Genomic DNA, 25,539 nt, shown 5'->3' on the forward strand with positions numbered 1-25,539 from the left:
TGGTGAAGAATGTAAGCATTGTCAAATTTTTATATATTGGCTCTGGAAGGCTAAATAGATGACTTACCTAGGCTGAAGCAGAATTTTTACCTGGAGAAATGAGCCAGTAAGAGTGTGAAGAGTATAGGAGCCTTTAATTATGAATATGACCAACATAGTACAGTAAATATATAAAAGATACTCATATCCACCACCCAGTTTTTTTAAATTTTAGCACTTTCTGTATTTGCTTTAGCCTGTTTGTTTGTTTTTTTTTAAAGAACTAAAACATCATCAGTAGAGAAATAAAACATTGTTAGGCCTCCTTTGAACTTTCCCCCATCCCATTAACCTTCCTTTCCAGAAGTAACTCTTACCTTGAGTTGGGAATTCAGCATTCCCACTCATGTTTTCGTGTTGAGAGAGACCCCCTTCATCTCTCTGGATTCCGAAGAAACTTACCCAGGCTCTTAGAGTTGTAATAAATATTTATCAGTGCAGAGTGCTAATTGTTCGAGCATGTTAGGATGATTGTAGAAGGCAACGATGCTCAGATATTTGAACTGAAAGTAAGGGTAACCCTGTGCTCGTGAAGGTGCCGAGCGCTCAAGGCAACATTGCAGCCCTCTCCACCCACGTCTCAAGCCTGGAATACTTTTGAGCTTTTAAAAATTTAAATACACAAAGGAAAAAAAGTTATATAGCTCAATGTATTTTCGTAAAACATACTTGCGTGACCACTGCCAAGGTCAAGAAGTAGAACATTCCCCTCCCCCACTTCCCCCTCCCCCTCCCTCTCCCCCAACTATTATCCCGACATCTATGGTGATGATGTCTTGCTTTTCTTTTGTATAGTTTTACCACCCAAGCATTCATCCCTAAACACTGTAGTTTAGTTTTTCCTGTTTTCTCGCTTTATATAAATGGAATCTCTCAGTATATATTGAGTATCTGGCTTCTTTCACTGAACATGTTTTTGAGGGTCATTTGGATTGACGAGCATAGCTGTGGTTCACTTGTTTCCACAGCTGTATAGTATTCCAGTGTATGAAGAAACCACAATTTGTTCTACTGTTGATGGACATTTGGAATGTTTCTGGTTTGAGATTATTGAGATAATACTGTCCTCTCTGCTGCTTGCCTTTTTACGCTATTCTTAATGATGTCTTTAGAAGAAGTTCTCAGGTTTAATGTCTAATTTATCAGTTTTATTTTTTTAAATTATGGTAGGTGCTTTTTGTGTCCCATGTGAGAAGTTTTCCCCACCCTGAGGACATAGTTATTCTCCTGTTGCCTACTAGGGGCCTTTTGTTTTGCCTGTCACATGTGGAGCTACAGTTTACCTGGAACTGATTGTTGTGTAGATATGAAGTATTGGTCTTTTTATTTTTTTTTTTCCGTATGGCTATCCAACTTGCACCATTTATTGTCAAGGTCTCCTTTCCCTTCTGTTCTCCCATGCCACCTTTGTTGTTAATTAATATCTCTGTACGGGTGAGTCTATTTCTGGGCTCTCCTAATCCATTGATCTCTTCTCTATCCCTGTACCAAGAGTACACTGTCTTAATGACTGTACTTTATAATAAGGTTTTTTTGTTTTCTTAATAATTTTATTTATTTATTTATATTTTTTGTCTGCGTTGGGTCTTCGTTGCTGTGCGTGGGCTTTCTCTAGTTGTGGCGAGCGAGGGCTACTCTTCATTGTGGTGCGCGGGCTTCTCATTGCGGTGGCTTCTCTTGTTGTGGAGCGCAGGCTCTAGGCGCGTGGGCTTCAGTAGTTATGGCGCGCGGGCTCAGTAGTTGTGGTGCACGGGCTTAGTTGCTCCGCGGCATGTGGGATCTTCCCGGACCAGGGCTTGAACCCGTGTCCTGGAATTGGCAGGTGGATTCTTAAACACTGTGCCATCAGGGAAGTACCTATAATAAGGTTTTATAACTACTAGAGCAAGCCCTTCTGCCTTGGTTGTCTTCAGTAATGTCTTGACTATTCCTTAACCCTTTTCTTTCCATTTACATTTGCCACATTTAGCCAAAAACACTGGTTGGAATTTAGATTCGATTGCATTGAGTCTGTAGTTGAATTGGGAAAAATAGACATTTTTCCAATACTGAGTCTTCCAATCCAGAAACATGGCATATACCTTTATTTAGGTCCTCTCTAATTACCCTCAGTGTTTTATAGCTTTTTGCATAGAGATCTTGTACATCTTATGTTAGATTTATTTATAGATATTTGATTTTTTAAATGCTATTGTAAATGGCATCTTAAAATTGTCATTTAGTTGTGGTTGTTGAAATGAAGTTGATATTTTCAAATTGATCATGTATTCAGCGGTCTTGCTAAGCTTGTGTACTAATTCTAATAATTTATCTGTAATTTTTAAAATTTCTGAGTATATTCTGTGAATTGTGACAGTTTAATTTCTTTCCTTTTATTTTTAAAAAACGAGATATAATTGAATATAACATTGTGTAAGTTTACAGTGTACAGTGTTGTGATTTGGTACATTTATATATTGCAGTATGTTTACCATTGTACCATTGCTGCTAATACCTCTATCAAACATAATTATAATTTCTTTTTGGTGGTGAGAGCTATTAAGATCTAGTCTTTTAGCAACTTTGAAGTTTATAAAACAGTATTGTTGACTATAATCACTGTGCTGAATGTTAGATTTCCAGAGTTTATCTGCTGTTTACAAATTTGTACCATTAAACAACATGCAAGTTTTGATATATAATATTTTCATTATCATTCAAGTAAAAAAATAGATTTTTCCATTGTGATTTAATTTTTTTACCCACAGGTAATTTAGAAGTACACTTCTTAATTTCCAAAGATGTGGAGATTATCTGGTTGTCTTTTTGCTGTTTATTTCTAAGTTAACTGCATTGTGGTCAGAGAATTAGTTTGTATGATTTCAGTTTTTTCAAATTTATTGAGACTTGCTTTATGACCTAGTTTATGATAGAATTTTTGTTGTGTGCATAGAGAAAATGTTTATACTGTAGTTGTTACTTCCAGTGTTTTACATGTATTCTGATCATGCTGTTTTCATGTTGTTCAGACCTTTATTCTTATGATTTTTTAAATATTTTTTTCTTTTATTGAGAAAGGTATGTTAAAAATCTCCCACTGTGATTTTGGGAAAGTTTTTTTTCTCCTTGTCATTCTGACAATTTTTGCTTTGCTTATTTTGAGGCTGTCATTAGGTGCCTACGGATTTAAAATTGCTATCTATTCCTGAAGAATTGGACTTCTCAGAGTTATAGTTTCCCTTGTTATCTCCAGTAAGGTTTTTGCCTTTATCAACACCTGGTCTGCTGTTTCCATCTTTGTGTTTTAGATGTGTTTATGGTTGCTTTTTCTTTTGTTAACTTACGAGGCAGAGTTCGTCTTTTACTGGAATATTTAGTCCATTTTCATTTAATGTGATTGCTAAAGTATGTGAGTTTTCATCTGCCTTCTTATTTAGTGTTTTTTGTTTGCTCTGCTGGTTCTTATGTTTCTTTTTTTTCTTTTTTTCTAATTGAATTATAATTGGCACACAACATTATGTTAGTTTCAGGTGCACAACATAATGATTTGATATTTGTATGTGTTGTGAAATGATCACCACAGTAAGACTACTGAACATCCATCACCACAGTTACATATTTTCATGTGTGTGTGATGAGAACTTTTAAGATTAACTCTCTTAGCAACTTTAAAATATACAATACAGTGTTATTAATCATAGTCACCATGCTGTACATTACATCCCCAGGACTTATTTATATTATAACTAGAAGTTTGTACCTTTTGACCACCTTCACCTATTTTGCCCACCCTCCACCCCTCAACCTCCACTTCCCACCTCTGACAATGAGTGATCTTTTCTCTATATCTACGAGTTCAGTGTTTTTAGAGTCCACATATAAGTGAGATTGTACAGTATTTATCTTCCTCCATCTGACTTATTTCACTTAGCATAATCCCCTCAAGGGGATTATGTTGTTGCAAATGGTAGGATGTCCTTTTTCATGGCTAAATAATATTCCTCTGTGTGTGTGTGTGTGTGCGAGCGCGCGCGTGCGTGTGTGTGTGTGTGTGTGTGTGTGTACACACACCATAGTTTTTTATTCATTCACCTGTCAATGGACATTTAGGTTGCTATGTTTATTCCCTTATTTAACTCCTTTGCAGGTGGTTATTATTTTACTTCTCTCTCATTACTTTGGAACATACTTGTATAATCTTTTGTTTTCCCTTTAGTGGTTACTTTAGACATTTCAATATCTTTCACTTAATCAGTGTCTTATATTAATTGGTATTTTTGCCCTCTTCCTGCTCAGTAGAAGGTTATTAGAACACTTTAACTCTATTTAACCCCTCTCAACATTTTTGCCATTGTTGTTATGTATGTTAATTTCATTTAAACCCCAGAAGACCTCATACAAGCCATGTTTTATACAATCAAATGAATTTAGATCAGTGATTATGAACTTTGGAGGCACACTGGTATCATCTGGGGGAACATTTATAAAACACAGATTGTCTGCACTCCAATTCAGACAGATTACATCAGGGTCTCTTGAGGGAGGGTGTCAAGCATTAGTGTTTCTTAAAACTCCGGTGATTCAAAGATGCAGTGAGTTTGAAAGCCTCTGATTTAGATTTACATATTCTCTTTGTTACTCTTCATGCCTTTTGTATCTCTGACCTTCGTTTTGGGATAATTTTTTGTCTTCCAAAACACACTTTAGAATTTTCTTAAGGTTGGCTGGTGACATATATTCTTTCACCAAATACCTGTTTTAGTGTCTTTCTTGCAAGATAGGTTCATCGGGAATAGAATTTCTTTCATCATTTTAAAGATCTTATTCTTTATTCTATTCCTGGTAAATACCTTGATGTTCAATATTATCAATAGCTTATTGGAATTAACTGTCAGATTGTTGTTCCTTTGAAGATAATGTGTCCCTTATCTCTGACTACTTAGTAGATTTTCTCTTTGAATCTGATTTTCAGCAATTTTACTATGTACCTAGGTTTGGATTTTTTTTTAATGTATGCTTTGGCATCCTTGGCGGATTGGTTCCAGGACACCCCTACCCCCAATACCAAAATCTGTGATGCTCAAGTCTGTTATGTAAAATGGTTCTAGTATTTGCATGTAACCGTCAAATATCCTCCTGTATACTTGCAGTCATCTCTAGATTACTTAAAATACCTAATGCAATGTAAATGCTATGTAAATAGTTATAAATATAATGTAAATGCCATGTAAATAGTTGTAAATATAATGTAAATGCTATGTAAATAATTGTTGGCCCATGGCAAATTCGAGTTTTGCTATTATGAATTTTCTGAAATTTATTTTCCCCTGAGTAGTTTCAATCCATGGATACACAGTCTGAGGATATGGAAGGCTGACTGTCTTCGGCTTGTAGAGCTCCTTGAATCTGTGGTTTGTTGTCTTTCATCAGTTTTAGACAATTATCAGCCATTATCTAAGTATTTAAGTATTTAAATATTGCTTCTGCCGATTTCTCTTTTCTCTGGGACTCCAAAAACAAACATTGTAGACACTGTTACTCTGTCCTGTGTGTTTTTCCAGGCCTCATTTGATAGCTTTTCTTTTGACCCATCTTTCGGCTTACTAATGATTTCTCCAGCTATATCTAGTCTACCATGAAGTCCCATCCATTGAGTTCTTAATTTTAGTTGTTGTGGTTTTCAGTTTTGTAATTTAAAATTGTTTTTTTTAATTGTTCCTAGATCAGAGCTGAAATTCTCAATTTTTGTCTTTTGTGTCTTTGAACATGAAAAGTATACTTAGAGTCTCTGTCTGGTAATTCCTGTGTTTGGGGTCCCTGTGGATCTTTTCCTGTTGTCGGTTTCTGCTGGTTATTTATTCATGTTATTTTGTTTCCTTGTTTGTCAAGTTATTTTTGATTATGAGCCATACGTTTTATTTACACAAATGCTTATAGATTAATTTAAGGCCTAGGCTAATGTTATGCTCCAGAGAATGTTTGATTTGCTTCTACCTGGAGTTTGATGAACTAGAGATCCAGGATCTCTCATTTCACGGATTGAGAGGATTGGAAGATGAGCTGCAGTCTCTGTGAAGTCCTGTCAATTCTGGATTACCCGTCTAGGTTCAGCCTGCATTGGGGTATCAACTCCAAACCACTAGTGTATTTCCAAATATGTTTCCTTTCTCCTCTCCCTCCTGCCCTGGACTCCAGTCCCTTTCCCATTGGTCCTTACAGGCTGTTAAAAGCACTGCTCAGCTACTCCCTTGACTCCCTTTAGGATCTTTCAGCATCCCCAGAGGAAAAAAGCCCTGTGAGCTATATTCATCTCCTTAGACTTTCATCCTCCTCTGGTTACTGACCTAGGAAATCTTCACTGTCTTTTTAGGTCCCTACTGCCTTTGTCCCTACTGTCCCTACAATCTTCATTGTGACATGCGGGATCTTTAGTTGCGGCATGTAGGCTCTAGTTCCCTGACCAGGGATCAAACCCAGGCCCCCTGCATTGGGAGTGCAGAGTCTTAACCACTGGACCACTAGGGAAGTCTCTAACTAAGTGCTTTTAAAAAATATTTTATGTTGCTTTTCTAGCTGTCTTCATCAGGAGGGTTGGTCTGAATTACCTAGTTGACCATAACTGGAAATTAATTCCCTTGAAATTAGATATCTACTGGGAATTTATAGAGAGAACCTGTGTTACTTTAGGTAATTAGGGAAGAAGAATAGACAAGCAGGAATAGAGTGGCAGATGCTGTTGGTGGTTGGAGTGATAATGACAGTGATAGTTATATTTATGGTGCAATTACTGTGTATAGTGTTTTACATGTGCTCACTGAAACCTTTGAACTACCTTCTGAGACACATACTATGGTTATCCCTGTTTTACAGATACAGGAACCGAGGCATGGACAGATAAAGTAACTTGACCAAGGTCACAATCAGTAAATGATGAACTGGCTTTCAAGTTTGTGCTAACTGGTAGAACAGATGGCCTGGTCAGAGGCCTGGAGAAGGGATATCTCAGGTCAGCATGGGGCCACCAAAGGTTTATGGAGAAGTTACCAAACAGTCAACATTTAGGCAAAAGTTTGCAGTAGGTGATTCTTAGTAATCAGAAAGTAAAGAGAAAACTCTTCTGAGGTTATTTCTCTATCTTTCTCCACTACCAAACCACTATCAGGTCATGGAATTTAGATTTACAGTCATTGTACGTTATGACTTGAGTGTGTATCATCTCAGGAACCTATTTGCTACTTCTTACAGTCTTTCATTAAAAAAGACTGAGATTCTAAATTGATTTTTTTACAGATGATTATTATGGTGACTCTTAGTGTGTATCCTGTGTTAAAGAAAAATATATGGTCATTGTGAAAAATCTAGAAAACACAGGTAAAGCTAAAAACAAACAAAAAGCAAAACAAAAAAACAGAAAGAAATTCACAGTAATTTACCATCCAGGTAAGTAACTTTAAAATTTTCCCAGTCTGTGTTCTGGACATCTTTGTTTTTTGAAAGAATGGATTCTCCCTTATATGTTTATAAGCTGTTTTCCTGCCTTTTGACATATTGAATAACTTTCCAAGCCGTTAAAATATTTTACAGCATCATTTTTTTTTTAAATTTTATTTATTTATTTATTTTTGGCTGTGTTGGGTCTTTGTTTCTGTGCGAGGGCTTTCTCCAGTTGTGGCAGATGGGGGCCACTCTTCATCGTGGTGCGCGGGCCTCTCACTATCGTGGCCTCTCTTGTTGCGGAGCACAAGCTCCAGACGCGCAGGCTCAGTAGTTGTGGCTCACGGGCCCAACTGCTCCGCGGCATGTGGGATCTTCCGGGACCCGTGTCCCCTGCATTGGCAAGCGGATTCTTAACCACTGCGCCACCAGGGAAGCCCAACAGCATCACTTTTAATTGAATCACCCTTCATGGTTTGGGGCATTTGAATTACCTGCATTTTTAAATATGCAATAGCCACCACTTTTAGTTGCCTTCCATACTCTGAATTTGGAGTACTTAAGCCGATGCACAAATATTTTGAGTGATTGCATGAGAATGCTGCCTGCCAGCCAGTGGTTGAATGTTTGCAGCAGTATTGGAACCATAATTTGAATATTTTATTGTGTTTTGCCCTTATTTTATTGTTGAGTAGCACAATGTTTGATGGAGTTGGTGCTTATTTGGTGCTTTCTAGATCTAGAGTCTTTGAACTTAGGTGAATGCACAGTGGGCTCAGTTATGTAGAAAGAACTAAGGAATATTTATAAAATGATAGAATTAAGTGTTTTTTTTCCCATTTTCCCAAGATTAAATGATTATTTAAAAAGCACGCCACACTGTATAGAAATCAACATTCTCTCCCATAATTCTGTGCATCTGGGACTGTAGAAATGTCACTGTCCCTGCCCCACATCTTCAAATTAACATTCTTAGGTCACAACAATAAGTCTTCCCAAAGGGGACCTTCCGGGAAAACAAGCTATTTCCTCGGCTCATATTTCCCCCTTTTTGTAGCAGGCACCAGCAATCTATCCAAGAAGAATATACTGGGGAGTAGGGGGGGCATCCAGCAGCAAGCCCCCGGTTGTTGACAGCCGTAAGATTAGAGACAAGCACAAAGAGATACGTCCACATACTGGCAAAAAATCCTGTGACAGCTTGGGAAGAACTCTTCATTTCATTCATGGTGGAAACCCCACTGTCCAGTGCATAAGTATTGACGAAGTAGGCCAGTGAGTTACAGAGCCACAAAGAATACTGTCACCTAGGAGGCGAGGAATAAGACCCGCAAAAAATCCTAGGATGACTTCTTCCCGATGGATAGTTGCTAGGAAGTCACAAAGTCCACAGTACTTGGATTCTCTGCCAATGAATTGTACCGTAGATCTCAGAGTGATCACGTGGAAGGGATGTATGACGAGAGTAGCAGCAGAATGAGCCATCGCCTCTCGAGTTGTCTCCTTGATAACTAACTCGGTCAAAGGAAGATGAAACTTCTTTCTGTACATTTCCAGATCCTGACTCCTCAGCCTTGTCACACTCCTGGTAATGTGGTAAAACTTTACCATGGACCACAGATCCAAGGACCCCTGAACACAGTCTTGGAGTTAAGCCTGTGAACAATCCACACTTCCCATTGATGCTCGCAATGTGCTGAGCATAACAAGAGAGGCCAGGAAGCTGACAAAATTGCTGCCCAAAAATATTTCATCCTGTTGTTGGAGGAAGAGGCTCATATCCCACCTGGATGAGCACCTTCACGTACGTGAGCGGCTGGGACAGGATGGTGAGACCGGAGCCCGGGAGCACCTGACTGGCCGCGTCCTCCATGATGGCACCCGCGGACGGACAGACAGATGGAGCCACCAAGTGACCAAGCCGGTCCTGGATCACGTGCCAGGGCCGCTGGCTTCACTGGCCCGCCCGCGGTGCGCCTAGAATTAAGTTTTTAAGGATAATTTTTTCCTAAAACACTGGAAATAGTTGAGATCTGTATAAATTATTAGCTTTCTAGTGACAGAACTGCCCCCCCCCCGCCCCCAAAATAACATGCATATCTTTGAAGTTGCCCGTCTTTTCAGGATTTTATGTAAAAACAAGAGTCTTCTAATTCTGTCATTTATTTGTTTCTTTATAGTTTACATTCCTAATTTTTCTTTAATGCAAACAGTATGCAGTAGATATCTCTTTTTTTTATCCTTCTAGCTGTATCTCAGATTGACATTTAAAAGAACCTTTGGGTGTAACTTGTTGCAGAGTTGGAGGCTTTCCCTGGTAACTGGTTCATTTGGAGTTCTTCGTGGTCATGGCTGTTGGCAGACACTTATTAAGCTGCTGTATGCAGGGCACTGTGCAGAACGCATAGCATACAGCTGAGGGCGACGCCTACTGGGCTCATCCGGCTGTTTCCGTAGGATGGCTCTAGTCGCGCTTAGTGGCCTTTAACTTCATTTCAGACCGTTTCGTTAGATTGTATATTGTGATAGCTGTCATATCAGTGTGCATTTTTTAAAAAACTTATCAAAATCGGTGACGTTTTGTGTAGCCATTTTAATATTGAAGATGGAAGGGAAAAAAAGCAACATCTTCAGCATATTATGCTTTATTATTTCAAGAAAAGTAAAAACAACTGAAATGCACAAAAAGATCTGTGCCGTGTATGGAGAAGGTGCTTTGACGGATCGAACGTGTCAAAAGTGGTTTGCGAAGTTTTGTGCTGGAGATTTCTCGCTGGACCATGCTCCACGGTCGGGTAGACCAGTTGAAGTTGATAGCGATCAAATCGAGACATTAATTGAGAACAATCAGCGTTATGGCACTCGGGAGATAGCGGACATACTCAAAATATCCAAATCAAGTGTTGAAAATCATTTGCACCAGCTTGGTTATGTTCATCGCTTTGATGTTTGGGTTCCACGTAAGTTAAGAGAAAAAAACCTCTTGACAGTATTTCCGCATACGATTCTCTACTTAAACATAATGAAAATGTTCCGTTTTTAAAACAAATTGCGACGGGCGATGAAAAGTGGATACTGTACAATAACGTGGAACAGAAGAGATCGTGGGGCAAAGTGAAATGAACCACCACCAACCACACCAAAGGCCGGTCTTCATCCAAAGAAAGTGATGTTGTGTATATGGTGGGATTGGAAGGGAGTCCTCTATTATGAGCTCCTTCCAGAAAGCCAAACGATTCATTCCAACAAGTACTGCTCCCAGTTAGACCAACTGAAAGTAGCACTCGACCAAAAGCATCTGGAATTAGTCAACAGAAAACGCATAATCTTTCGTCAGGATAACGCAAGACTGCGTGTTTCTTTGATGACCAGGCAAAAACTATTACAGCTTGGCTGGGAAGTTCTGATTCATCTGCTGTATTCACTGGACATTGCACCTTTGGATTTCCATTTATTTCAGTCTTTACAAAATTCTCTTAATGGAAAAAATTTCAATTCCCTGGAAGACTAAAAGGCACCTGGGACAGTTCTTTGCTCAAAAAGATAAAACGTTTTGGCGTATGGACACCAAGGGGGGAAAGCTGGGGTGGGGTGGGGGCCGGTGGTGATGGTGTGATGAATTGGGAGATTGGGATGGACATATGTACACTAATGTATAAAATAGATAACTAATAACCTGCTGTATAAAAAAATAAAATAAAATTCACCAAAAAAAGATTAAAAGTTTTGGGAAGATGAAATTAGGAAGTTGCCTGAAAAATGGCAGAAGGTAGTGGAATAAAACGGTGAATATATGCCGTGGAGCAACTAAGCCCGTGCGCCACAACTGCTGAGCCCACGTGCTACAAACACTGAAGCCCATGTGCCACAACCACTGAAGCCCACGTGCCTAGAGCCCATGCTCCGCAACAAGAGAAGCCACCACAATGAGAAGCCCACGCACTGCAACGAAGAGTAGCCCCCACTCACCGCAACTAGAGAAAAGCCCGTGCAGCAACGAAGACCCAATGCAGACAAAAATAAATAAATTTTTAAAAAACGGTGAATATGTTTTTCAGTAAAGTTCTTGGTGAAATGAAAAAGGTCTTCTTTTTACTTAAACACCCAAGGAACTTTTTGGCCAAGCCAACTTTTTGGCTTCTTTTGTTTATCATCCTAAGATGATAAACAAAAGCATTTTAGGTGGTTGGAAAAATGATAGTCAACACTTCTCCAGTCTTTTAAAAATATATTATTTTAATCTAGCTTATCTTTTTAAAGAACCTACTTATAGGGTTTACTTCCAGGTATTTTTACATTGTCAGCCATTAAGTTCCTGCTTTCAGTTCTTTTGGGTATGTACTGGAAAGTGTAATTGCTGGATCATATGGTAATTCTATGTTTAACTTTTTGAGAACTGCCAACCTCTTTTCCACAGGGGTTGCACCATTTTACATTCCCACCATCAGTGGCAAGGGTTCCAATTTCCACACATCTTGGCCAACACTTGTTTCCTTTCTTTTTATTTTTTTGGATATGGCAGCAGCAGGCCCCCTTTATTTGTCAGAGACTCTAGTCTCCCCAAGGGAGGCTGAGTGTGGGTTGTCATTTTGTCTTATACCCCTATCTGTTCTCTGTCATCTAGAGGCACAGAGTTTTCAACGCTTGTTGAAAAGAGGATAAAGTTGGCTTGAAATCACCTCTTGCAATAACGATTTATTACTCATTTTCAAGTGAATTGCAAACCACATTTCATAGCAGAATCTTCGCTGATTGGCTGGTTGGACTCTGCCCTCCCCCGCCCCCCTTTTGAAGAGGATTTCTTCTTAATGCTGTATGAATGTTTTTCCTTACAGCAACTCTTTTTTTCCTTCCCTCTCTGTCCCCCTCTCTCTCCCTCCCCCTCCGTGTGTGTCTCTCTCTCTCTCTGTCTCTTTCTCATAGCAACTCTTTAAGAAAAATGATTACTTGAGGCTTGATTAGCTGCCTCAGGATCTACATTAATAAAATATCCTGCTGGGCTGTTGTTTTGAAAGATTAATCTTGTGAATTGATACAAGTCATTGAGACTGAGTGTTGGTTAGTGTTGTTTTTAAACAATGGAAATAGTAGGACAGATTAAAATCAGATTAAAATGTTTTAAGTATTGATTTTGAAAGATTAAATACAAAGCACAGACTCAAAGCTGATAAGCTCCCAGCCAAGCTGAGCCATTACGTGTGTGTGGGTGTGTGACGAGTGAAGAAGCAAATTTGTCACATGATGGTGGGAGTTAAGGCAGATTATAAATCCAGCACCAGTCCCTACTGGACGATTGAATCCTCACTATAAAGTATCCCCATGGTGATCTGATACTAGGCGAGCAACATCTATGCCTGTCTCTGAAAAGCTATAGAAAATAAAATAGAACATAGACTCCGAGTCGATTTGAGGTAATGATGTTTGTTTCAGTAAACATTAAGAAGGTAATGTTATAGCTGTACCACTTCTAGCATCCTTTTTACTTGGTAATTTGTGAAGATAAATTTCTTTTGGATATCACATCAGTATTTGGAACATTTTGGAGTTTTATGGGAGAAAATGTTTGGAAGAAAACAAAGAGACAAGTGATCAGAGAGGTAATGTGTCCTGTACAAATATAGGACCTCGATTACATCATTTTATACCAGCATAGGTAGGGTTCATTGTTGGCCAAGTAAAATATTATCATGTTAAATATTACTGAGACTAAGGTGTGGCTTTTGTGATGTTATGTGAGGGTTATTATTAGTCTTATGTACGTTTGGAAATATTTGAAACCCGTTTTTTCCATAGGGCCAAAGAATTCACTTTAACCTAATATGAACACTTGTTTTCATCCTGGCATCAGGTGTTAGAAGTGAGTTGCAAAAATTCTTCCATTGAGCTACTTAATAGCTGTTCCCAAGGAAGGTGAAGGAGAATCATTCTAATAGGCCAGCACGGATTGCCCAAATTTGGCTTGGGTGCTAAGTTACCGGATAGTATTATACTTAAATAGCTGCTTGGCCTGCCAGTTTTTGAAGGCTTCAAGGTGAACTAGTTCTGATGACTTTGTAAGACTACTACTACTGTAGAGTTTGGGGATTTTTCCTTTTATATTAGGATTATTCTGTTCACGTGATGTCGCCCTTACCAGCCCGAGCCTCCATGTGGGTGAGAACTTGTGACTTCAATTTGTTGTCTCTGGAGCCTGCTCTGATAAGGCCCTTGCAAATGTGTATTGACTCAAATTCCTGTGTGATGTGAGTACCATATCATATATACTCTATCTGTTCTGGCCTTTTTTTTTTTTTTTGGTCTTTGGAAGACCTTTGGGTTTTGTTCTGTGGTTGTCAGAAGCCTGAGAGAGAGAGTGTCTTTTTGTTTTTGTTTCTCTGTTTTGTCTGTTCGTTAATGTCTCAATCAGGCTTCTTTTACTATCTGTAGGATCTAAAGAGTTGGGGGATGGAGGCGGGTTGCCATCCTCCCCCACCCTCCAGCAGTTGGATAAAATAAGAACTTGGGCTCTTGGCACTGCTTTACCCACTTACATAACCCATACCAAATGCTCTTTAAGAAGAAGTGTCTCAGGGTCCTTTTTCCTGTCTAATTCCCGTTCGTTATTTTACTTGTAACCACTTGTCTCTTTTGCACAAGCCTGGCCTCTTTAGAGAAGCTTTGTGGCTCTTACCCATTTAGCCATCCAAGGACCCCATTCTTGTAAATGCCAGAAACTCTTGCTAGCCTTCATAATGGAAGAAAGGAAACTGCAGTTAAACAGAATCTACAGGTAAATGAAAAAAAGTCGTTCCGGTCGTGTCTTCCCCTAGCACAGTGTTAGCTGAACACTTAACACAGCACTGTCCAATAGAAATAAAGGCGAGCCACATATGAAATGTAACTTTTTCTAGTTGACATTTTTTTTAAAAAGCAAAAATAGGTGAAATGAGCTTTAACAATATAGTCTATTTAACTCTGTATATCTGAGATACTATCATTTCAACATGTATAATCTCCTGGATGAATGCAGAGGCTTCCTAAGTGGCCCCCTTGTCTCCACCTGATCTTGCCACATCACACCCTCCCACCTTCTAAAATATGCCCAGCAGGGTCGTTGTGGTGCTGGCACTGGAGGAGAGCCCCGGCCCAGTTTCCTTGGGGAGGGGGTTCTGGAGACTTACCCGTCCACTCCCCACAGCCCCACGCCTACCCCTGCCGCAGCGCTTCTCAGATGACGGCGCCGTCTCCACTTCCTTACCTCTTGTGCATAATGTAAGTGTTACACTATAGGCCTGGGCTTCCCTGGGTCTGGATCCTGTCTCTAAGACGGTGAGCTCCCCAAATACTTAGACTGAGTCCTACTCGCTTAGCCAGCGTATTCATTTGCTAGGCTGGCCGTGGCAAAGTACCACAGACTGCGTGGCTTAAGCAGTTGAAATTTATTGTCTCGCTGTTCCTGGAGGCTGGAAGTTTAAGATCAACGTGCTGCTGGGTCACACTCCCTCTGAAGGTCTGAGGTGGGAATCTGTCCCAAGCTTCTCTCGGCTCTGATAGTTCTTGGCTTTGGGCAGCATAACTCCCATCTTCACATGGCATTCTCCCTGTGTGTGTGTGTTGTCTCTTCACATTTTTCCTCCTTTTATAGGGGTGCCATTCAGGTGGGATTAGGGGCCACCCCACTCCAGTGTGACCTGATCTTAATTACTGATATCTGCAACAACCTTATTTCTAAATAAGGTCGCATTTGGAGGTGATGGGGTTAGGACTTCAACATATGAATTTAAGGGGGGCACACTTCAGCTCATAACACCCAGTGACTAGCATATTGACTGTAACATAACTGTAAAATGATCAAATGAAATAATCTGAGGAAAGGATCAGAGTTTTATTTTCTTAAAGGCATTATGTTTAAATAATCAAGATAGAAGCTCTCAATTTTATTAATACTTCTCATCTCTAGTTTTCAAATATATTCATAGTTAGTGGCTTTTGAATTGTTGCACCTCAAGAGATGCAGGCGGAGGGACTTCCATGACGGTTCAGTGGCCAGGACTCCGCGCTCCCAACGCAGGGGGCCCAGGTTCAATCCCTGGTCGGGAAACTAGATCCCACATGCCGCAACGAAGAGTTTGCATGCTGCAACTAAGACCCGGCGCAGCCAAATAAATATTTTTTAAAAAAAGAGAGAGATGGAGGGTGGAGGGTGCAGGTGGAGGGTTCTAGCTCTAACTCTGTCCTGGTGAGAGAGTGAACAGACCAACAAGGACAGAGAACAGGAGAGAAGAAAAGATGTCCATGCAGACTTGACGATGGACCTAGTGACCGAGCCAGCAGACCAGAAAAGCTGGAACCTAAATGCAGGGACACCAGGTAAAAGCAAGCTGATCTGCAGAGCAGACCTTGAATGAGGGATGGGAAGCATCAGGGTGAGGCTAATGGCAGGGAGGGGTTGAAGCTAAACAGGAGTAATCGGGCCCTGAATACCGCACCTCAGCCCACCTCGCCGCACCTCAGGAGAAGACTTCAGGTTCCTCGGGACGCCAGGAGCAGCAGAACAGGAGGCACTGAGAGGGGAAAGGCTCCCTTCCTAGGCCCCCCAGACCCGCAGCAGCCAGGCTCGGGGGCCCCAGTCAGGGAGCTGAAGGATTCCTCTCTGGGCAACGTCTGTCCATGACCAGCAGGGTCCCTTTCCTCAACACAGAGTTAGATGACTTAGGGTCTCCAGCCACTTCAGGAACACCTTGAACAAGAACAAAACAGATGCGGGAACAGCAGCTTAAAGACCGTGCAGGAAACAGGCAGGTAACTTCAGTAGGCTCTTGATATTTACCTCAGAGAGGAGAGGGGGTTTCCTCTGTGAAACAATAGTTTGCGATAAAAAAAAGGCTTTCTGAGAACAAGGAAGAGTTCTTGGTGGTTAGAAATGTGGTACCAGACATTTAAAAATCTGGTTAGAAATCGTTCTGAAAGGGAACAGAAAGAATCTGGAAGAGGTAAGAAAGGAAGAAGATCATTATAGGAGGTAAGATGCGGCTGGTAAGAATTTCAGAAAGAGGAGAGAGGAAACCCAGGACTGAGTGTTTCCACATTGATGTGGCCCACTGAGCGCTCAGGCAAGTGAGTGACAAAAACTCAGACCCAGGCCTATTAGAATTGAATCTCAGGATACCGAAGATTGGTAAGATTTTACTTCCATATAGGAAAAAACCAGACCTGCATAAAGAACGAGGGATCAAATTGGCTTTAGATGTACCAGCAGCAGTGCCGGAAGCTAGAAAGCCCTAGCTCCGTATCTTAAACTCTGAGGGAAAACTGTGTCCAGGTTTCAATTTAGTGCTTGTCCAAATTGCCAGCAAAGTGTGTGCGTAAGATAAAAAGTTTCACGTGTGAAAGTTTTCGGGAGGCTGTGGGAAGCGGTGAGCCACTGACGCAGGCGGTAAGTCAAGAAGGAGCAGAGTACTGAGTTGGGAACAGGAGAGAAGGGGGAAGGGGTTTTCAGGACGGTTGTGATCAGTCCCAGGAGTGGCAGCTGTGCTCAGGCCTGGAGAGTCATCAGCGCAGTTGAAGCAGGAGGACGGTGCCTTGTCTTCAGGCAAAGGGATCAGAGCCATCCAATCTTCTCTGCAGATCTTCCTGGCAGGCTGAGTGCCAGCGGTCAGTACAGGCAGGTAAAGGAAGAGATGGCCTTGCAGAGGCCGAGGGGGGAAAATAGATGCCTAAGGAAGGAGCTGGAACCGTAAACCGTAGTACCTTTTTAAAAAATTTTTTTGATTGATTGATTGATTGATTGCTGTGTTGGGTCTTCGTTTCTGTGCGAGGGCTTTCTCCAGTCGCGGCAAGCGGGGGCCACTCTTCATCGCGGTGCGCGGGCCTCTCATTATCGCGGCCTCTCTTGTTGCGGAGCACAGGCTCCAGACGCGCAGGCTCAGTAGTTGTGGCTCACGGGCCCAGTTGCTCCGCGGCATGTGGGATCTTCCCAGACCAGGGCTCGAACCCGTGTCCCCTGCGTTGGCAGGCAGATTCTCAACCACTGCGCCACCAGAGAAGCCCCCGTAGTACCTTTTTATGGCATAATCACGTAAATAGGAATATTGATTTGACCAGCAGAGCAAGGGGAAGAAGGTGGGTGAACATAGGGTCTAGTGGTTTAAGAGTTCAATCCTTTTGAATAGAAGTCGATCGATGATGTCCGGACTGAAAAGGTATGGAAGTAAAGCTTGTCATTTAGAAATGTTGAGGCATAAATAGTGGGAGAAAAGGCTGGAAGGGCCGCCTTGGGGTGGAGGACTCCGCTAGGAACCTGGTGGTGGGTGGCTTTTCAGGCTGGGCACATGGACTCAAGTGGCAAAAGATAAAAAATGGAAACTTGCCATGCTGCCTGAGTTGTTTTCATTTTACTTGTCATTCATTACAGATGTACTTACGTGAAGGCTAGCACAGTGTTAATCATTTAGAAATCGCTGCTGAGTGGTATCTGCTTAATTCTTACTAGTTTAACTAAATGTGTTGGAGGGAAAACAAGAGCACAGCCTTCAGAGTCAGACAGTCACCTCCTTGGGTGTGAATGATTACCTACTAGGTAGTTGGTGCTGTTTCCAGGTGCCGAGGTTAGAAAACCCGGATGCCCCCCCCCCAAACACAGCCCCACCCCCTGCCAACCTGCATCCTGTTGGAGGGATATGGGCAGTGCAGGTGAATAAACAGGTGGTTTCCTGTTGCTGGAGGGGAAAACAAAACACCGGCAGGGTGGGGCCTGTCCTTGGGAAGGGCCCCCAGAGATGCACATTCGAGCTGGGTCCTGAAAGGGGAGACGTGACGGCTCAGGGAAGAGCAGGGGCAGAGATCGAGGTGGAGAGCCTTGAGGCAGGAGAGACCCTGGCTTGTGCCCAGGAGGGTGGTGCCCATCGCCAGATGGGTTGATGGAGCGGGGAGGAAGCAGGGGTCGTCAAGAGTTGGAATCTCTTGGAACACCAGAGTGAGTGATATGTTCTGCCTTGAGATGATTCAGAATGCTGTGGTCGGAGTGGGTCTCGGAAGGCAGGGTGGACATAGCTCCCCAGGAGCCCACCTGACCAGTGGGACAGAAGTGCTCCTGGGCTTTCCCCTCTGGGGGGCGTGCACACACACGTTTACATCCTTTTTATTTATTCTTTTTACTTGGGCGTAGCTTTTCCTGCTCTCCTTTATGCATTTATTTAGTAGTTAGGTGGCTGGTGCCCAGGAAGGCTAATTAATGGCAGAGACAGCAAGCAGTAAGCATGCTGACAAGCAGCTCATACTCGCTTTACTGCTTTATTTTTTTAAATTGCTGATAATTACAATAATGTGCATGGGCATGGGTCCCAGACAGGAAGAATTATTGTCTGCAGGCAGATCTGGTGTGAGCTGATAATACAGTATTTACTCTTACATTTAAATGCTGCATAAATCATGGCAAAGATGCCTTTCTGACTTGATTTGAACTTGGAGAGGGTGGAGCTCTTTCATATTTGTGTTATTTTCATAGCTGTTTTGATGGACGTTAGAAGTCAGAGTGATTTGTTACATCAAGATTGGTGTGTGAATATTGCTTGACCTAGTAAACAGTGAAATGTTTAGCAGAATAGCATATGGAAATTGCCGATTTTGTATTTTTAAATGTGCATTTCCTCTCCCTGCCCTGTGAATGTCATCCTGCCAAATTGTCTTATTTTCTATTTATAAAGAAAGAAAGATATGGGTTATTCACGGAGGAATTTCTGCTCTTTCTTGCCATTCAGCGTCACAGAACCTTAGAAATAAAGTGCTAACTCTTTGGTTTTCATGGAATAGTAAAAGCTAAGAAAAACATTTTAGATAGATAAAGTTGTCAGCTCTTAATATTATGGAAGGAGCATTTTAAAAAAACAGACTACCCATTTATTACGGCTGCCATCCTATGAAAAACATTTTAAAGCAAAGGTAAAAAAGAAGAGAACCTTAGAATTCAGGACAGTCACTTCTTCTTATCTTTTCCCAGATAGTGTATTAAAGGAAAAAAGATCCAGTGAAATCAGTTCAGATGTCTGACATTGGCTGTTGATGTTTGTGCTTGTAACACCTTGAAGTCAGAGCATTTCAGCCAAAGCTGACATGTTAGATAGTTTCCCAACTTAACCTTGGTAAAAATCACTAAGTTGAGTGTTTATTTTAGTGAAATATTTCTATCTGAAGAATAGAATTTTTTAAAAAGAGGTGTGATTTATTGTTTCAAGTGCATGAAATATTTGAAATATGCCCCCAAATTACCTAATTTTTAATGACTGTCTTAATGCCTTTAAAATAAACAAAATATTATAGAGCATCAAATCAGCCAGAAGTAAGCTTATAACTTCTGAGAATATTGACAGGTTTGTGCTTGGATATTCAACAGAAAACTCTCCATTATTTGTAGTATTTCTGTCATCTGTGAATCAATAAGAATGACTTAGAATGAACATATTTAATGACTAATATTTAATCATCTGTACTTCTGGGTGTTTGTTACTTGAAATCATTTCAGCCTTTTAAGGTTTAGGAAACATGCTACACACCTCCCGCCAACCCTGTCTAGGCTGTTTATTTAGCAGGCTCTTGGTTGCTGCCTGAGTAATACTGGCCAATGAGTGCCAAGGGGAATACCAGGTTCACACCATGGAGATCCTCTGATGTTAATATTCATACTCCATCCTCCTGGCTTTCTGACCTCTGCAGGTAGCAGCCTTCAAAGCGTGACATATTACTGCTTTTGTTTGGAATCGTGCAGATTTGTATTCAGTGAAGAAGCTGTCTTTGTTTGCAAGCCATGTTTCTTATGCATCAGGAGCTGTAGGAAAGTAGACTTCTGTCTGCCGTAGTGTGAGCCAGAGCTAATATTGTGGGTGTCATTTATTGTAATACCTAACATTTGGGTAACGCCATATTTATGTTGCCCAAAAGTGAAAACTGGGGTCAGGAGAGAAACTAAATAACCTCCGTGAGGCTACTTAGCCTGTAAGTCAAGGGAATATCCCTCAAGAAAACAGATTTAGAGAAATAACGTAGTGCCCTCGTGATCACAGCAGTGTCTCTGTAGAAAGCCCAGGTTCATTTTGACCTCACTTCCATTTGGCTGGAAGCTGGACCAGAACTAGGAAGCCAGCAAACCCCCAGTGATTTTCTGGGGGGGTTTTAAATGGTAAGACAGTATTAAATTGTCATATAAACATTTGGTGACTGAATTCCCTGAAAATAAAGTGTGGAGTGTGAGTGCAGGCCTCTTCAGGCGTGTCCACATTTCAAAGGTAGAGAAGGAATGTGCAGCCTTCACCCCATTTCGTGGGTCTGGGGAGGATGACCGGTCACGTGGTGTGCCCGTGACTTAAGCCCTGGTTCTCGTGGCCAGAGAAAATGACGTCTTCAGGAGCCAGCCGACGATAGCGATGCTAACGTTTGAGTCGGGTGTTGTGCTTAGTGCTTACGTGCATTCTCTTAATTTAATCCCACAACAGGCCTGAGAGGGATAGTATGTCAGTAGCCCTGTTTTACAGATAAAGAAATTTAAAGCCTGATACTAATAGCCACCAACACTTGAAGAACGCCTATGTAACAAGCACTGTTTCAAGCACTTTACGTGTGTTAAACTCATTTAAACCTCAAAACAGCACTGTGGTGTGTAGTTACTATTGTCCTTATTTTATAGACAGGGGACTGAGGTCCAGAGAGGTTAGGGAACCTGCCAAACGTGGCACAGCCTATCAGTGGTGGGGCTGGAACACAGTCACGGTGTGTCCACCTCGTACAGCCCGTGCTCTTCTCCGTCACATCGCGTACTTCCTCCAGGGTCAGGAGTGGAAGGAGCGGAAGGTGATGGCTGGCCGGGCCACGTCCCTGGGACCTCTGTACCCGAGGAGGTCAGTTTCGTGGAATCCCTATTACAGGCAATTGGAAAGAAACACAGGAGCCTGTAAAGAACTTGTTCACTTGAGAATTTTAGATCCATAAACACTGTTCTGCCTTTTTTTTTTACTTGAAAGTGTTTTATGTATTTCAGTAACTTCCTTTATAAAAGACTCTTAGCTCTCATCTTAGAGACACATACAGAAAGACAGACCTCTCTTAAATCTTGGTGCTTGGATCCTTCCCAGTGTAATCCAGATGGACAAATTACCATGTTCCTATAAAAAGCCTTGGAGACAGTCTAAACCATTTTCAGTCTTGGAAATGATACATCATTTATACTTTAATATTTACAGCTCTAATAAAAGCAGGGATTATTTGTATAAATTACTGCCTATGAAAATGATACCTAACAGCTGGCATACGTCAGTGGAAGAATAATGGCTGGAAGAATAATGGCCTTTTACATTCAGAGTTTTTCCGCCTAACCCTAATTCACAAGCTTCTAATTAGAATTAAGTTCAAATGTTAACAACAACAACAACAAAAAGCCAAGGATTTTCAGTTGGCGTAACGTAAACTGTCACTTTTAAGAACAGGTTTCTCAGTTTGCTGTTCAAGCTGGAAAATGCTTAACAAGAATCCTGATATTTTATTAAATAGTGTGTTGAAATGTTTGAAGTTTGGAGCTTTTTTTTTTTTTTTTTTTTGGCTGCAGTGGGTCTTCGTTGCTGCACGCGGGCTTTCTCTAGTTGCGGTGAGCGGGGGCTACTCTTCGTGGCACTGCGCGGGCTTATCATCACGGTGGCTTCTCTCGTTGCAGAGCACGGGCTCTAGGCGTGCGGGCTTCAGTAGATGCAGCATGCGGGCTCAGTAGTTGCAGCTCACGGGCCCTAGAGCACGCGAGCTTCAGTAGTTGCGGTGCATGGACTCAATAGTTGTGGCTTACGGGCTCTAGAGCGCAGGCTCAGTAGTTGTGGTGCATGGGCTTAGTTGCTTCGCGGCATGTGGGATCTTCCCGGACCAGGGCTCAAACCCGTATCCCCTGCATCGGCAGGTGGATTCTTAACCACTGTGCCACCAGGGAAGTCCTTGGAGCTTTTTTAAATTGAAAGCTTCACGCTCTACTGCTGAGGAAGATGCACTAGGGACTTCAAACTACAGTCACCCTTTGGACAGTAACAGAAGTGGAGTTTCTCATACGTTAGGTTCTGGGCAGAATTGTAATAGTCCTCCCATTGGAGATAAATCAAATGTAATATATATACGCATGGGGTTTTACTACATTAGGGTATGTTCAGAATAAATAGTTAAGATTTTCAGGTAGGTACTGGGCCTGCTCTGATTATACTTGCTCGTCGCCCTGCCAAAGAGCGTGTCTTCTCTTTGCAGATTGAAACCGTCCAGTTACAGTCGAAATTCAGGCAAGCGATGAACAGGATTTAAAAAGATCAAAACTGTTTTATTTTGAACTAATTTTAGAGTTTTTAAAAAGTTGCAAAAATACTAGAGGGAGTTCCCCTGTACCCTTAGACTGCGCCTCTCTCAATATTAACATCTGACATAACCCTCGTGCAGTTATCAAAACTGGGAGCTTGACATTGGTATAGCAGTGTTAACTGATGCACAGGCCTTATTCAGATGCTGCTCCAGTTTTCCCACCAGTGTCCTTTTCCTGTTCCAGGATCCTGTCTGCGCTCCCACGTTGCATCTGTTTTTTCTCCATAGCCTCCAGTCTGAGACAGTCCCTCGGTGTGTCTTTCCTCATCTGTCCTCTTACACACGAATTTATGGCTGGTGAGGTTGACGGCAGCGTCTCCACTGTGAAGTAATTTGTCTTCCCTTTTGTAGTTAATATATTGGGGCGATAACCTTGAAACTATGGATTTTTTAAACTTTGATTAAGTAAATCTTAGGTGCAGGTTTGTGGACACAGACCTAAGTCATTTTAATTTAGGAATCATGAAGTACCATTCAGAACTTAAACAGAAATGAATACAGGATCTTCACATCCATGAATAGATTGTCATTTTACTGACTTCTTCATTTAAAAAGGAGGGTCTTTGAGCAAGAGTCTGTGTCCTGATGTCACTCCTGTGCCGGTGGTGAGTAGGTGCTACACGTTCAGTGCTCTAATGGGAGCTGGAGCTGTGCTGCCCTCCTCCTCGGCGGTACATGGACCACAGGAGCACTTCCTGTCGCAGGAAACAGACACCCTCAGGATTAGAATAAAGCCCTCCTCTTTGGAGGATACTCCCTCCGTGGCAGGCACTTTCACAGAGCCTGGAGCCAAATTGGAATCTGGGGCAGTAGCTTTAGTGAGGAAGGAAGTAATGGATTAACTGTTTGCTTTGGATTGGGAGGCTTTGTGAAGGGAGGTGGGGCTGAGGTGGGCCCAAGAGTTGCTTCTCTTGAGGTGATGATTAAAGAAAGGCCCTGTTTGAAGTTAGGTTCAGATTTATGTTTGTTTCTATTTATTTATTGCTTTAAAGCCATTTCAGGTTTTCAACCAAGTTACTAGAAGCACTTTTTACCAAGTTGAATTTCCATCCTTGGGTAGCTGAGTCAAATTAATAAAATGGAATTTCTTATTAAGAATGAATTATTAAGTAAAATGGAAATGCTGGGCTAGGAAAGCAGTTGATGCAATTTGTTTTCAAAGCCTTAAAAATGCTGCAGTGTGCATAGATCAAGGGCTGGCCGTAGTGCCCACGCGTGGGGCATTAATTTTCTTTCGTAGAGGATTTCAGGTTCACAGGATATCAGAAGTGCTGACTTGGCAACGAAATCCCATTTGTAACATGTTAGGTTAGGAAACAGATTGATTTATACGTTGATGTAATGGGTCAAGGCACAGTGTGTGCCTCAGAAAATGGAGAGCACATTAAATACGAGCATTTTCAAAGGAAAGAAGCACAAACATTACAGGAAAAAGCGGTCCTGTTATACCCTAGGTAAGGTTGGGGTATGTTTGATTAGTTGATCCCTAGACGTGGTCCGCAGAGGCTTTTTATATTCCAGATGATACCTTCTTGAGAGTCTCTGATGACCACAGAGATTAATCTTCCTGAACTCAGAAATGAATCACGGCAGCCTGTGAGCTGTCTGGACTGGCTCCAGTTGCCCTCCTTCTCCTTGGTGGAAACCGATGTGAGGAGCTGTGGCTGTCAGGCTGTCTCTTCCTGCTGCTCTAACCTCTGGTATTTTATTTTTTTTTATTTAAATATTTATTTATTTATTTATTTATGGCTGTGTTGGGTCTTCGTTTCTGTGCAAGGGCTTTCTCTAGTTGTGGCAAGCGGGGGTTACTCTTCATCGCGGTGCGCGGGCCTCTCACTATCGTGGCCTCTCTTGTTGCGGAGCACAGGCTCCAGACGCGCAGGCTCAGTAGTTGTGGCTCACGGGCCTAGTTGCTCCGCATCATGTGGGATCCTCCCAGACCAGGGCTCGAACCCGTGTCCACTGCATTGGCAGGCGGATTCTCAACCACTGCGCCACCAGGGAAGCCCCCTCTGGTATTTTAGATCCTCCGTAGGGAAGGCACTGTTGACCATCTCTGCACAAAGATCAAGTGCACTTACCACCGATGTATTGACCTCAGTGGTTGACCCGTAAACTGAGCATTCGTACACTTGGAACTCTTGTGGCCTTTCAGCCCACAGCCATAGCGAGCCACACGTGGACTGTCATCTTCAGCATGACGAGCGACTGCTTGCACAACTCTGACCGTGACCCGGCTGTGGCCTGGGTGAGCTCATGTAATTGACTGATGCTGATTCTTACCTGTATTCATTTCTGGAATTAAAGAGGCAAATGCCTCCCTCCCCCGCCCCTGTACTTCCGAAAGATTAGATACCACCCTGACATCCTGTTTAATGTTAAAATATACCAGTCCGTAGAGAGAATTTGGAAAGGATCGCTCAGCATCTTTCACGTTTAACTGTGGTAGTTCATTTATAGCAGGTTTAGGAAATACTTTCCTTCTAACCTGTAGATCTGGCTTTCTTGCTTACATATTTATCATGTCTTCCTGGATTTTCTTTGTTCGTTTCTGTCTGAGCTTTTGAAGAGTAGGAAGGAAGGAATTTGCTGGAACACTGGTTTTGGTGCACAGAGCATCCCTGGGGTTTGCTTGCCTTTGTCTCTGTATGTACCACCTGTGTACTGTGTGCCCGTTTCCCTCTGTATCATAACCCAAGTTTCTAGCCTTAATCCTTAGATATGGCTCCCAGA

General features: G+C 41.8%; 1 protein-coding gene and 1 pseudogene across 8 annotated transcripts in view; one reads left to right on the forward strand and one right to left on the reverse strand.

Moving 5' to 3' along the window:
- The window catches only part of APLP2 (amyloid beta precursor like protein 2), a 70,000-nt gene that overhangs the window by 6,234 nt on the left and 38,227 nt on the right, over window positions 1-25,539 (forward strand). The gene's annotated exons all lie outside the window — the stretch shown is intronic.
- Window positions 1,166-24,508, reverse strand: LOC309606247 (mitochondrial carrier homolog 2 pseudogene; annotated as a pseudogene). Its single transcript has one exon. The product of its transcript is annotated as a mitochondrial carrier homolog 2 pseudogene (transcript).

Source organism: Balaenoptera borealis (genome assembly GCF_965194805.1).
Source record: "Balaenoptera borealis genome assembly, chromosome: 11".
Classification (NCBI taxonomy): domain Eukaryota; kingdom Metazoa; phylum Chordata; class Mammalia; order Artiodactyla; family Balaenopteridae; genus Balaenoptera; species Balaenoptera borealis.